Below are 13946 nucleotides of genomic sequence, written 5' to 3'. Positions count from 1 at the left end.
TCTCAGAGTTATGTACCTGCTTCTACTTTCCAAGGTAGGTAAATAGTTAATGGAACCCATACATCTGCCTTGGTCCCTTAAGGTGACTGTGATGACTAGGTCACCTCCTGACCCTCATCATCTGAATTTCAAACCACCCCCAACTCCTTCCTTCTTTTAATTATCTTCACCTTTGAACACTCATCACATCTTGTCTTTTTTTAAATTTCCCTTGAGATTTCCTCTTTAACCCATGGATTATTGAGAAGTGTGTTGTTTGGCTTATGGGTCTTCGATTTTTCTGTTATCTTTTTATTGATTTAGGTTGATTCCCTTATGCTTAGAGAACACAGTGTGTGATTTCATAGTTTAATCACCTCTGGTTCACACCATTGGTGAGGTAGGGATTCCTGCCCTAGGGTTAAGGGGATAGCCAAACTCATGACCCTGGACATTAGACAGATGAGAAGATGAGATTGACAGCAGTTTGTTAATCACATATACTCACAGCCTGGAGGAGAAGGACACTGAACACTGTGCAGGGCTGCACAGGGGTTGCATTTAGGAACAGAGTAAATAACCAGTGGCTGTGGGAGGCAAGCTTTGTAGCATCAAGAGGTTGAGGTGCTTGCCACAGAAGAATGTGATTGATTGAAAGTGATTGAATAATTCCATGGCAGGCAAGGAACTGAAACCTGCTATTCAGGGATATACAAGAATTGCAGCTGTTCCCCTTGATAAGGAGGGTTGTTTGGTTAGGGCATCTTATCCACAATAACAGAGCGGGGAGGGGAACCTGTGGTTAGGCCAGATGAGGCTTTCTTGATTTCACCAGATATCAAAGCAGAACATAAAATTGGACCTTAGTTTTAGGTCTGACACCACAGTTTCGTTATTTTACATTTGTTGAGGTTTGTTTTATGGCTTAGGACATAGTCTATTGTGGTCCATGTTCCACAGACACTTGAAATGTGTATTCTGCTGTTATTAGGTGGAGTGTTCTAGAGATATCAATTAGATTCTGTTGGTTAATGGTTGATGGTATTGCAGAGTTCCTCAGTATCATGCTGATTTTCTGTCTAGATGTTTTACTCATTGTGAGAGAGAGGTACTGAAGCCTCTACCTATAACTGTGGATTTGTTTCTTCTTTTGATTCTATCACTTTTTGCTTTACAAACAGCAGAGCTGTTTGGTGCAGACACATTTAAGATTATTATGTCTTCTTGGTGGGTTGAGACTTTTATCATTATAAATATCCCTTTCTGTCCCTGGAATTTATTTTTTGTTCTGCATTCTACTTTATATGACATTAATATAGCTACTTCTGCTTTTTAAAAATATTTATATGATATATCTTTTTTTTCATCATTTTACCTTCAACATGACTAATACCATTACATTTGAAGTGACTTTCTTGTAAGTTGCATATAGTTGGGTAAAATTTTCACTCACGCTACCAATCTCTGTCTTTTAATTGATAGTCTCTGACCATTTACATTTAATGTGATTGTTGGTATGCTAGGGCTTCAGTTTGGTATTGAAATTTCTGTTTTCTGTTTGTTTTCTCTGTTTTTCATTTATGTTTACTTTTTCCTGGATTCCTGTGGGTTACTTGAACATTTTTTTGAATTCGTTTTATTTATAGTACTTATGAGTGTATCTCCTTGTAAAAATTTTTTAATGGTTGTTCAAAGTATAACATTACACATATAATACACATAACTGGCACCACCATTTTACCAGTTTGAGTAAAGTGTAGAAATCTTATCTTCTTTTACATTCCTTTACCCACCCCATTTGTAATATAACTACCATAAATATTTCCTCTACATGTATTTAGAACTACATGAAACTGTCATATTTTTTTCTTTCAATCTTCAAACATGATTTAGAGGACTTAAGAGAAGAAAAGTCAATTGCATTTGCCTGTGTTTTTGCTTACTATTTTCTTTCTTCCTTCCTGACATTCCATGATTCCTTCTTTTATTTGCTCTCGATTTAGAGAGTTTCTTCTAGTCATTCTTTTAGGATAGGTTTGCTGGCAACGAATTCTCTTCAGCTGAAACTATCTTGATTCCCCCTTCATTCCTTAAAATATTTTTACTAGAGATAGTATTCTGTGTTGACAGTTCTTTACTTTCAGCACTTGCAAAATGTGCCAATTCTTTCTGGTCTCCTTCGTTTATGGTGAAAATATACTATCATTCGAATTGTGCTTCCCCTATAGGTAAGGAGTTGTTTCTCTTTTCTGGAGTCTGTAGGTTTATGTCTTTTGCCAAAGTTTGAAAATTTGCAGCCCTTATTTCCCTGACTATTTTTTAGCCCCACCTCTTTCTCTTCTCTTTCTAGACTTCCAGTAACACAAATGTTAGATCTCCTGTAATAGCCCCACGATCCTTGCTTTGCTCATTGTTTTCTCAGTGTATTTTCATGCTTAAGATTTGGTGATTTCTTTTTCATTTTCAAGTTCACTGATTCTTTCTTAAGTTCCCTCCATTCTTCTGTGGAGCCTATCCATTAAGTTTTTCTTATTGCAGTTATTATATTTTCAGTTCTAAAATTCCCCGTTTCATATCTACTTTATATCTCCCATTTTTTTGTGGAAACTTTCTATTTCTTTGCTGAGACTCTATTTTTTCATTTGTCTTAAGTGTGCTCTTAATTGTATGTTGATGAATTTTTATGATGGCTACTTTAAAAAATTTGTCAAATAATTTTCACATCTCTGCCATTTCAGTGTTGGAATCTATTGACTTTTTTTTTTTAATTCAGTATGAGAGCTTCCTGGTTCTTGGTATGATGAGTGACTTTAGATTGAAACTGAACATTTTGAGTATTATGATATTTGGGATCTTATTTAAACATTTTATTTTAGCGGGTTTTTTTCTGGCACCACGGTGGGGGGGGGTCTCCTTGTTCCTTCAGGTGGGTATAGAAATCCAGTTTTTCCACTCAGCATCTCTGACACCCAAGGGAAGAGACTTCTCATCATTGCTGGGTTGATGAGAGTTCTGGCTTCCCACTAGGCCTCCACACATAACTTTTGGGTTGGAAGTGCCTCATTACTGCTCCCCATGAGATTTCTACTGCCACCCTAGAGGAGAGTGGTCTCGTTAGCACTGGGTGGTAGTAAAAGTCCTGACTCTTCACTGGGCTTCCTCTGACACCACCCTATGAGGAAGGAGGAGGAGTGTTTTATTACCGCAGGGTGGGGTTGGAAGTCTAGGCTCCCTGTATGGTCTACACCAACACCCCAAGGGAGTCACTCATTACTGCCCATTGAGGATGAAAGTCCTGGCTTCCTATTCAACCTTCTCTGGTGCCACTCTTGCATGCTGTTGGAGCATTTCATTATAGCTTGACAAGTTGGAAATCTAGGTTCTCAACTTAACCTTTGCTGATGGATATGGGGTGTGGCCACAGTTTTTGTTCCACCCTGTGGTATTTGGCTAGAGTAGAGTGGTTTTTATTCCTAAAAGTTTTCTCTCTTGCCAGAGTGCCTCTTTTCTGATCTTTTGGCTCAAGAGATTAGAATTTTGTTGGGGCTTCAAAAAAAAAACAAAAACAAAGCTGCTCAGTGATATTTCTGGGTTGTTGGCTTTTGGAACATTTATGGCAAAAAGAAAACCTAGGGAACATATCACCATGTCATCTCTCAGGTCCTGAGTTCCCAGCTAGTCTGCCTATTCTCTCCATCTTTTAGAGCCTCCTTATGTTTGTTTCCTATGTAATGCCCAGGGTTTTTTTAGTTGTATTTAGTGGGAGGAAGAGAGGAAATTATGTCTACTCCATCTTTGCAAGTGGAAGTGCCCCCAGCCAGTCTTTTTGATTCTACCACCTAATTACAGGAAATCTTTGATTTTTCATGAACAGTTGTATGAATTCCTTGGTTCTTGAATACATAATAATTACAAACACAGTATGCTATAAAATATATCTCATACTTTAATATTTTAAAGTATTATGTATTATATATATTTGTATCATATACAAAATACCATAAAATGTAGTATATGTTATTATTTATTACATATATATGAAATAATAATAATACAAAATGCACTATTGGGGAAGCTAAGAGAAGATGCTGCTGAGGTGTCCTGCCATGGAGATCATGATGTCTGAGGACCGCAGCTGATTCCCTCTGAATCCACCACCACATTTAAACCAAGGCTATGCAACCTGTGGGCTTTTCCCAACCATTGATTGAGCACCGGGGGGATATTCATGCAGGCGCATTCCTGTGATACTTGGGACTCTTCTGACTGGTGACATTGACTCAAGGACTCCTTATCAGTCTGACTGAACCGTTCTTGGAACTTGAATTCTAAGACTCTTCCTACTCAGTTTGCCTTCCTTCTCCCTTACCTCCTCAGGTGCATACCTGCACTGTTTGAAGACTCTGCCTGTCTACCCTGGTTCTCTTACCCTTTCTTCTTCACAGGCATTTCCCTCATGAACCCTGGCATACACTTTTTTTTTTTTTGGAAGGACCCAAGTGTTTTATATATCTGCATCCAAATCTGTAATCTAGATCCAGATATAGGTAAAGAAGTAGATGTTCTCTACCTACATAATACTGTATAATACATAACACTATGTGGGGTGCCTGGGTGGCTCAGTGGGTCAAGTGTCTGCCTTCAGCTCAGTTCACGATCCCACGGTCCTGGGATGGAGCTCCACATTGGGCTCCCTGAGTCTGCTTCTCTCTCTCCCTCTGCTCCTCCCCCGGCTTGTGCTCTCTCTCTATCTCTCAAATAAATAAATAAATCTTAAAAAAATACGTAACACTATGTATATAAATACATGGGTTATGCAGAACGATTCGCTAATCACCAAGTATCATTGATATGGCAATTTTGGAGGGGGCAGTGAGGACAATGTGGCTTACCAGTAGCCAAGCAGCTATTTCCCATGTATCACCCCACAGTCTGGTCCAAGTTCACAATCCTGCAATATTACAAATTCTCAAGTCATCAACTTCACTGTTAACTGTACATTTTTGAAACAACAAAGGCTGACATAGCTTTGCCCAGTAGAAGTTTCCGCAAAAGGAGACACATCCTTTACTTTCACTGTCCAATAAGATAGCCACTAGCCAGGTATGGTTATTGAACACTCGAAATATGGCTAGTGCGGCTAATAGAAATGTTAATGTTATTTAATTTTAATTAATTTAAATTCGAATTTAAGGAACCACATGTGGCTTGTGGCTGCCATATTGAACAATGCAGGCTGTCATGTTTCACAGATACTTACCCTGCCTTCTGCCCCGTGGTCACTGACTGAGGTCAGGTCTTCATCTTCATCAGCTTGGACTGTTCCACACAGTAGTCTCATACATCATGTCCATGTTTCTCCTCTCCAAATGCTCACTTAACCTCTGAGTTGCCGGTAGAGCGTTTGTTCTTAAACACAAAATCATATCACTTCCTTAACACAAAGACATCCCAGAGGCTAGGGATTGTGACTTACTCAGTTGCTGAATTCTGTGCCTTTTTGCTATACCTGGGGCTATACATACCTGGGAGCTGTTAGGCCTGATAAATGTCTATTGGGAGAATGAACATATTTTAACAGCAGGGCATTCTGGAGATAGTGTGCCTTAAATTACCTTAATTTGGGGGATGTGGGGACATGTAGCAGAATAATGAAGGTGTATTTTTAGAAGGTGATCTGAACAGTTCCCTCACCCTCAGTCCCAAATGCATGATCTTTATGAGACTTATTACATTCTTGTGAGCAGACCATCTTCCCCAGCATCCCCTAACCATTATCAACATCATGGCCAAACGAATTTCTGGACCTCTCCCAAAGTGACCCTCTGTAAAACACCACTGTGGTTAAATGCTAAAAAATGAGATTCTCAAGAAGGAAAAAAAAAATCACATTTGTAAACAATAGGTGCCATTTTTCAACCCAGTGGATCATTTCATTAACAAATCCATTGTTTTTCTTAGTAAAGCTTTTTCCTTTCCTCACAAGGCAAAACATGACTAGAAGGAAAACCATCAATAGCAAAGCTTATTTAATTCAAATGTGAGCTTTGTCATAAAAAATATTTTGAGTATTAGCAGTATTCCCATGTCTCAGGGACAAACACGCACACACAACCGGCTTTGAAAATCTGTTTGAACACAACAGGTCCTTAGATGTACGCATGCATTTTCCTCCCCTCCTCTCCAGCACCCTCCTGTTTTCACGGCATCAGTGGATCTTTCCACCAGACAACACGCCCTCCCTCTGATCACAGTCTTCTCTATGGGAGATGTACTTGGTTTCTCAGCTCAGTGAACTCTCCGTTTCAGGGAGAAAGATTTAATTGCAGGGTTTCACATTTTCAAAGAAAATGTTTAGACTGGGAGAGATCAGCCATATTAGAGAAATGTGGTTTGCTCAAAAATAAGTGGCATAAATCCCCTGCCTTTTGCTGGCAGGAAACTCAGGAAGAAACTCTGGCTATTATTGAAATAATCCTCATTTGATTACCTCCCCCCCCCCCAAACAAGTGCTTGATTCACTTGGAATCCAGTTGTTAGGCTTGATGCATGGTCAAATAAATCTGCAACTGCCTATGTGGCTCACATGCATTTGATAAGATAATCTCTTAACTTATCTGCTGTAAGGTTGGTGCCTAAATATTTTTGCACCCAGCAATAACATGTAATTATTTTGCAACTTGCAGTTATGACTCTGAAGACTCTAAATCCTTTCCCTTGCTTTATCTTTAGTGACAAAGTTGTATGTTTTTCAAAAGATTTTTTAATTTATTTCTATTTATTTGACACAGAGAGAGAGAGAGAGAGAGTGAGCACAAGCAGGGGGAGTGGCAGGCAGAGAGAGCAGGAGAAGCAGGCTCCCCACGGAGCAGGGAGTCCAATGTGGGGCTCCATCCCAGGACCCTGGGATCATGACCTGAGCCGAAGGCAGATGCTTAACCAACTGAGCCACCCAGGTGCCCCAAAGCTGTACTGTTTTAATTCAGCTCAGGCATGAAAGATGACTTTGATGATGATGATGATGCTCGTCTTTTCCTTGACTAGAGGCTAAGGAAGTCACTTGTTTAATAATGCCGACTACAAACTGCAGGGAGTAAGATATCACCTGCAGTGGCCTGTGTACGGGAAACAACACAATATGAAGTGGCAGGAAACACCACCATCTCTAATTATACACCAGGCTCTCGCCTTCCATTTTGGTCTATCAACATGTGTGTGGCACTAGCTTTATGCTTCAGTTCAAAGCTCAGAATTCCCCAACTTGGTCTCCCACCCTCCTTTAATTCTGGGTTGTGGCTGCATAGAAAAGCTCCTGTTCTCTTCCTCATTTCAAAAGGCCAAACGGAAGTTCCTTTCCTCCTCCGTTAGAAACCGGATGTGCTTATTGGCAGGCTGAAGCATAGAATACAGCCATGTATACATTTATTTCCGATGTAAAGGTCTTTACTTGACACATTTTGAAGAGAGCAAACTGTTGCACTGGGCAGATTAATGGTTTCCTTGTCAAAGGGACAATGATGTGGAAAGTTTGTAGTAAGGGCGGATGCATAACATCTCTGCATACTTGAAAAAAGCCAGATACAAGAGTCCTACTGTCTGATTCCATTTGTACAGAGTCCGATACAAGGAAAAAGAACCCCAGGTGTTGGAAGTCGGGGTAGTGGTTCCTCCTGAGAGGCTAGGCTGAGAGAGGGCACGAGAAGGGCGTCTGGGTGTTTAGCATCTTGTTTCTTGGTCTGAATTACAGTCCCATGGGTGTGGTCACTTTGTGACAATGTATCGAATATATAACCTTACCATATGTGCACTTTCTGTGTTTATGATACCCTGTCACCAGAGGTTGACATTTACACTAAAACACACTAAATTTATGCTGCAAATGTTCTCCATATAGGTCATCAGAATAGCATTTGAGGGTTTGGATGGAAAAGCACTAGGTTCAGAGCGCAGGTTGCTAGTGCTGTTTCTCTTCTTTATCACGTCTCATGACTGTTAAACACCAAAGTGCGACACCCTGAGTGACCCGTCACAGTACTTTTTCTGAGAACATGAGCCGATTGCTTGTTTTCCTGGTACATAAACATGAATAAAAAATGTGATGAATTCTCTAAAAAGTACTTTACAGCTCAGATAGCTCCAGGAATAAATACCAGGGCCTCTGCTCACCAAGAGAGCCATTTTAAAGAAGGCTTCCTGCCACCCCCAACCCAACTGCTACCAAAGAGTTGAGCTGAAGGGGAAAAACCCACGAACACTGCAGAACCCAAGAGCAGGAAGTCACAAAGCATGGGTAATGATATTTACTCAGAGCCGGATTCACATCCTACTTAACTCTGCAGGAATTCTCAACAGTTGGTCTTGATGACTCCGGCAATTCTGAAGCTCATTAACCTATTTGCAGGTGCTTTGCTTTCTGAGCTGCCTGTGTTCAGAGAAAAAACGTTCTCCAAATTCTCTGACGCAGCCTGCCCCCTCAGTTCAGAGGTAATCATGACGTTGTTCAGGCCTCTTAGATGGGAAATGAAAGCTTTGGGTGAGTCTGAAGTGGTGAGTTTTAAAATGAGTAATCCCATCACACATTTGATGTGAACCCTACTGTAATTGGAGAGAAACATGGTAGGTAAATTGTCTTCTTGAATGGTTGGGTAAGCCTTCCTAGGCTGTACAAAATGAATGAGGCTGTGCTAAAGTGCCCAAATATATAAACCATTTGGGTAGACAAAAGAGAACTGGAGCATTTCCTCATGTCCTTCCTTTATTTCCTAGGACACATGTTTGTATTTTTCTGCTGAATCGCCAAGTGGGATCCCTGAGTTAAATTGTTATGCCCAATCAGGCTAAACCCTGGGGAGCCAGGCAACTCTTGTTCAGTGGATTCTATTATGGGTTGTCTTTGAGAATCACATTATTTCTAAAATGCAAGGACTGCAAAATATCTCACTTGGGTACACTCCTTTTTGAGACATTTTAGGAGTTGCAAATTTCTCTAACCCTCCTTTCTCTATAAAAGGAGTCTTGAGTTCACCCTTCCTAGTGGGATCTCTGCTATACAATAACTTTGTCATAACAAGGTCTTTCCCAGGATTCCCAGGAATGAACTCCTTGGACAGGGGCCAAGACGAGTATGCCTTGTACTAACATCTATGCTGCCCAGAGAAGGATTGGAGGTGGTCCCTTGGATATTAATCGCCATTCTGTTCTGTTTCCAAATATGTCCTTTCTGAGAATCGCCTTACAAATAACCTCTCTCTCAGGATTATTCAAGACCTAACTCTTTTGATATCTTAAAGTCTAAAGCTTGCCCTAAAAATGTACGAGTAGAAGTTTGGAGTATCCAGGACAAATCATCGGGCCATATTTTTGTGGGCTTGGAGGGAGGGTGGTCAACCATACTGTCTTTTCTTGGGGGAAAAATGTATTCTGTTTCTTAGCAAAGCAAGGACTGGGGCACAGGTCTGCTGAATTCTTTTCTGCCACCCACTCAGACCCCACCTGTTGCATACTTACTGTTGCAAAACCAACTCCTATTGATCTTCTGGAAGCTGGAGTAAATGATTGGCAGATCCTGCACCGTCACAGCATTACAGAGGTTAACTGTAGTGACGTGTATACAGATAGCATTGAATGGAGTCTTGGCATTTTTCTGACCATACCCTGCAAAGATTCCTCGTTGGGTTAACAGAAACATTGAGAAGCTAGGAGGCTAATTCTCTACTGTTATGCCTTCATGGTGGTTTCTTAGGACTGCTTTATTTATGTAATACTGACCCTGCATCCTGTACAAGCAGCTTTTAATATATTTAGCAGCACTAATTAAAGCAAAGGGGATGGAGACATGTTTATCTCACCAAGAGAGATAGCTTTTGTTTTGTTCTAGAGGACAGTCTGAAATAGATTTCATCTGTTTTGCACCTTACCGGGTATAATTTGAGTTTGATGGTACGAATAGAGCTTCCGTTAAGAAGGTCAAAGTTCAGGGTCTGTGCTGAGGGGAAAATAACTGTGTATATATCAGGATAGCCTTGCTTAGAAAGGCGAGAGAAATGACGTATGGGATGTTGTGACTGAAGACTCTACACCCAAGGAACATAGTAACTGAGACTACCCACCCAGGCACCCAAAGACATGCATGGCTGAATGAATCAGCATTCCTGCCTACTGAGCTCACTGCCTCCTATGTGGCATAAATAGAACGTTGGGGTCTTAGCCCCTTGTAACATAGACTAGTTATTATCTATTTGTTGGATCCACTGAATGTGTGGACCTACCTGAAGTAGCTGTACTGGTAGATAAAAAGTCAATTAATATTGCCTTCAGAGGAAATAACTTTTGTTTGATGCTACCGCAAAACCTTAGCATAAAACACAAAGTCCTTATAAAGACCTACAAATGGAGTATTATCTGGCCCCGGTGACCTCCCCTCACATTCTTCCTTGTTCACTCTGTCCTGGCAATCATAGCACTCTTCTGGGTCCTTCAAAACCCCAAGCAAGTCCCTTCCCCTGGGTTCCGGTTGTCCCTGCGGTTCCTTCTGCACGGAACATCCCTCGCAGCCCTCTGTACTTAGCTGGCTCATTTTTTCACTTCCTTCAATTCTTTTCTCCACTGTAACCTCAGTGAGGACTACTCTGCCTACCTATTTCAAATTACAGAACCTCCTCCAGCAATGCCACTTCCCCCCTCCCGCTGAAAATGGAATTGATTGTCCTCCTCTTGATGACATGCTCTAATTTTTCCCCAGAGCACAGTCCATATTCTAAAACAATGTGAAACTTAGTCATGATGTCTCCTTTAAGTTGTTTACCTTTTCCTCACTAGAAATCAAGCTGTCAAAAAGCAGGGATTTTGGGGATTTTTTTGTCCACCACTGAGTCTGTAGGAACTAGAATGGTGCCCAACACAGAGCCATTTCTCAGTATATTTGTTGAATGAATGAATGAACAAATGGTTGAATCTGTTGGAGCACTGGTGAGGAATTTGGTACATAGAAAACTAACCAATAAAAAAATGAGTTTATCACTATCACGGTCTGAGAACGGAAACATAATCCTGGCTCAGAAATTAATAGTATTTGTATAACCAAAATAGTATAAATGCTGAATATTGATTAGATAAACATTTTTATCATTACTGGGAAGATGAGATAGGAGGAAAAGGTGATGTTGACATAAGAGAGCTAATCCTGAACTATTATAATAGAAAGGCAATAAATAATTCTAAAATTGTCAAATGGAGAAATCTCAGAGAAAGTATGTTACTTTACAATATGAACATAAATACCAGAGATACAATGAAAAAGCTGAAAGCGTTGTCTCTTGGGGTTTAGGGAAGAGTGGTGTTCATTATAAAACATATTACTATTTGAGTGTGCATATATTACCTTGTAAAAATAAAATGGCATAAAAAAGAAATACTTCCCATAAGAAAGTACCACACTTCGCGGGGCACCTGGGTGGCTCAGTCAGTTAAGCAGCTGCCTTCAGCTCAGGTCATGACCCCAGGGTTCTGGGATCGAGCCCTGCATCGGGCTCCCTGCTCAGCGGGAAGCCTGCTTCTCCCTCTGCCTGCCATTTCCCTGCTTGTGCTCTCTCTCTCTCTCTCTCTCTCTGTCAAATAAATAAATAAAATCTTAAAAAAAAAGAGAAAGTACTACGTTTCTCTCCAAATCTTTTAAACTTTTCTCCTTGAAGAACACTTTTAGATAACCTCATTTATTTTATGAAATATAAAATTAGATATCATGAAGTATCAAAATGATTAGATTGGTAAAACTTATTAAATTATTTTAAGTACATATCAGAGAGACTGGTAAAATGTTCTCAATGTTGGCTGGATGTTTAGATTTTTAAAAATAATGTATTTATGGAGAAAAATTTCAATTTGCTATTATTAGCAGAGATGCAGCTTCACATCCAAAGAAAGGAAAGGTACATTGAAGAAAATAAAATAAATGAGTTTGGAAAATGTAAGGATTGCCTTTTGGCTGAAAGTTACAATGTCATTTAGGCCAGTTAATTACTCATATTAGATATAGCTCCATATCGCATGAGTGAACTTTATTTAAAACAAAACAAGCAATAGTAATAATAAAATAAAAGTCACTAAACACTCACAAATATATGTATGAGCATAAATATAAATAAATCATAAATTATATATGTATATAAATTCTTTTTCTAGTTCTATAAATTCTTATATAAGAAATTCTATATTAGAATTTTGACTCCAAGTACAGAAGACTAAGACTCAGATTTCATCATTCAGAAGATGTCCTCATGCACCATGAGAAGACCTTGAGAGAGCCAACTGGAACGTCTGATTACCTGCAAGTGCACTTTGGATGTGCTCTCAGAATTATGAGCCATCTAACAAATAGCATATTATTATCAACTGAATCATTTAAATGATCACTGAGGCCATAATAGTGCCCTTCAAAGAAATATTATATATTTACCTACTTATAATCATCCCTATATGTGTGTGTTAAGGTAGTTTGATTTCTTTCTAAATATTAGGGCAAACAAACATATATGTGTGTCTATATAGAGCATAGATATGTGGACTATTAGGACACATGCACACGTGTATATATTACCTAAGTATATTACTTAGTTGTTACCTAAGTAATAGATTGGCGTGAGATATGACTGCTTTTAATTCAATCAGCCTGTGCACATAATTCATAGAGGTATGTAACAGAGAACATAAATGATTTAAGATAATAAATTATTTATGATGATTTCAATAGGTAGTTACACTTTGTTATAAAGTAACATTTTATAATATAACATAGAACATTTTTATTTTTTATCTTAAAAGGTATGATGAGGTCTTTCAAATATAGCTGTGTGCTTATTCCCCTAGCAGAGCAGTCATTGTCTGGTATTGTAGTTGACTGCTTTCTCAGTGCCCAATTCATAGTTGTCATTCAATTTGGGAAGAAGAAGGAGAGAAGGAAGAAGGGAAGGGGATGAGGGAGAGACGCAGAAGGAAGGAAGGAAGGAAGGTAGAAGGAAGGAAGGAATTAAAAAGTGAAAGGAAGAAAGAAAGAAAGAGAGAAAGAAAGAGAGAGAGAGAAAGAAAGAGAGAGAAAGAAAGAAAGAGAGGGAAAGAAAGAAAGAGAGAGGAAGAAAGAAAGAAAGAGAGAGAAAGAAAGAAAGAGAAAGAGAAAGAAAGAGAGAGAGGAAGAAAGAAAGAAAGAGAGAGAAAGAAAGAGAGAGAGAGAAAGAAAGAGAGAGAGAGAAAGAAAGAGAGAGAGAGAAAGAAAGAGAGAGAGAGAAAGAAAGAGAGAGAGAGAAAGAAAGAAAGAGAGAGAGAAAGAAAGAAAGAGAGAGAAAGAGAGAGAAAGAAGAGAGAGAGAGAAATAAAGAGAGAGAGAAAGAAAGAAAGAAAGAAAGAAAGAAAGAAAGAAAGAAAGAAAGAGAAAGAAAGAAAGAAAGAAAGAAGAAAAGAAAAGAAAGAAAGAAAAGAAAAGAAAAAAAGAAACCAGGAAAAATTTTCAGAATGAACAGTTTGGGTATCTTATTGAATACGAGATGATAGTCCCATGGCTAATCTGAAACAGAAAGTTATTACCTAATTCTGCTACTTTTGAGTAGCAATTTCTCCAGCCTGTGTTGTTGTTAGTAGAAAACCCAAGTGAGTTTTGTTCTTCTGGAGACTTACAAACTGACCTCAGCATCAAACAGAAAGTACCCAGATAATCAAATTAGAATGATCCAAGGAAGACCACTGAAACAACCTCTAAAAGGACTCTAAAAGTCCTAGAGGGACAGCCTAAAGCCTGATTTCAATTTAATGGGGCACCAGTTGATGCCTGTTGTGGCATCAGGCAGACAAATCTGGTGTAGAATGAACATCACGCATTGGAAAGGGATTGCTGAGTGCACTGCCAAGTTTTTAGGTATGTCCTTGTGTGAGTGTTCCCACTTCACATTACTGAGTTAAAAGGTGGACACGATTGACCA

This window comes from Eumetopias jubatus, unplaced genomic scaffold, assembly GCF_037043125.1.
Source record: "Eumetopias jubatus isolate StellerSeaLion01/CBP00866 unplaced genomic scaffold, mEumJub1_p1.0 scaffold_6, whole genome shotgun sequence".
Lineage (NCBI taxonomy): Eukaryota > Metazoa > Chordata > Mammalia > Carnivora > Otariidae > Eumetopias > Eumetopias jubatus.
This window is presented reverse-complemented; position numbering follows the sequence as displayed.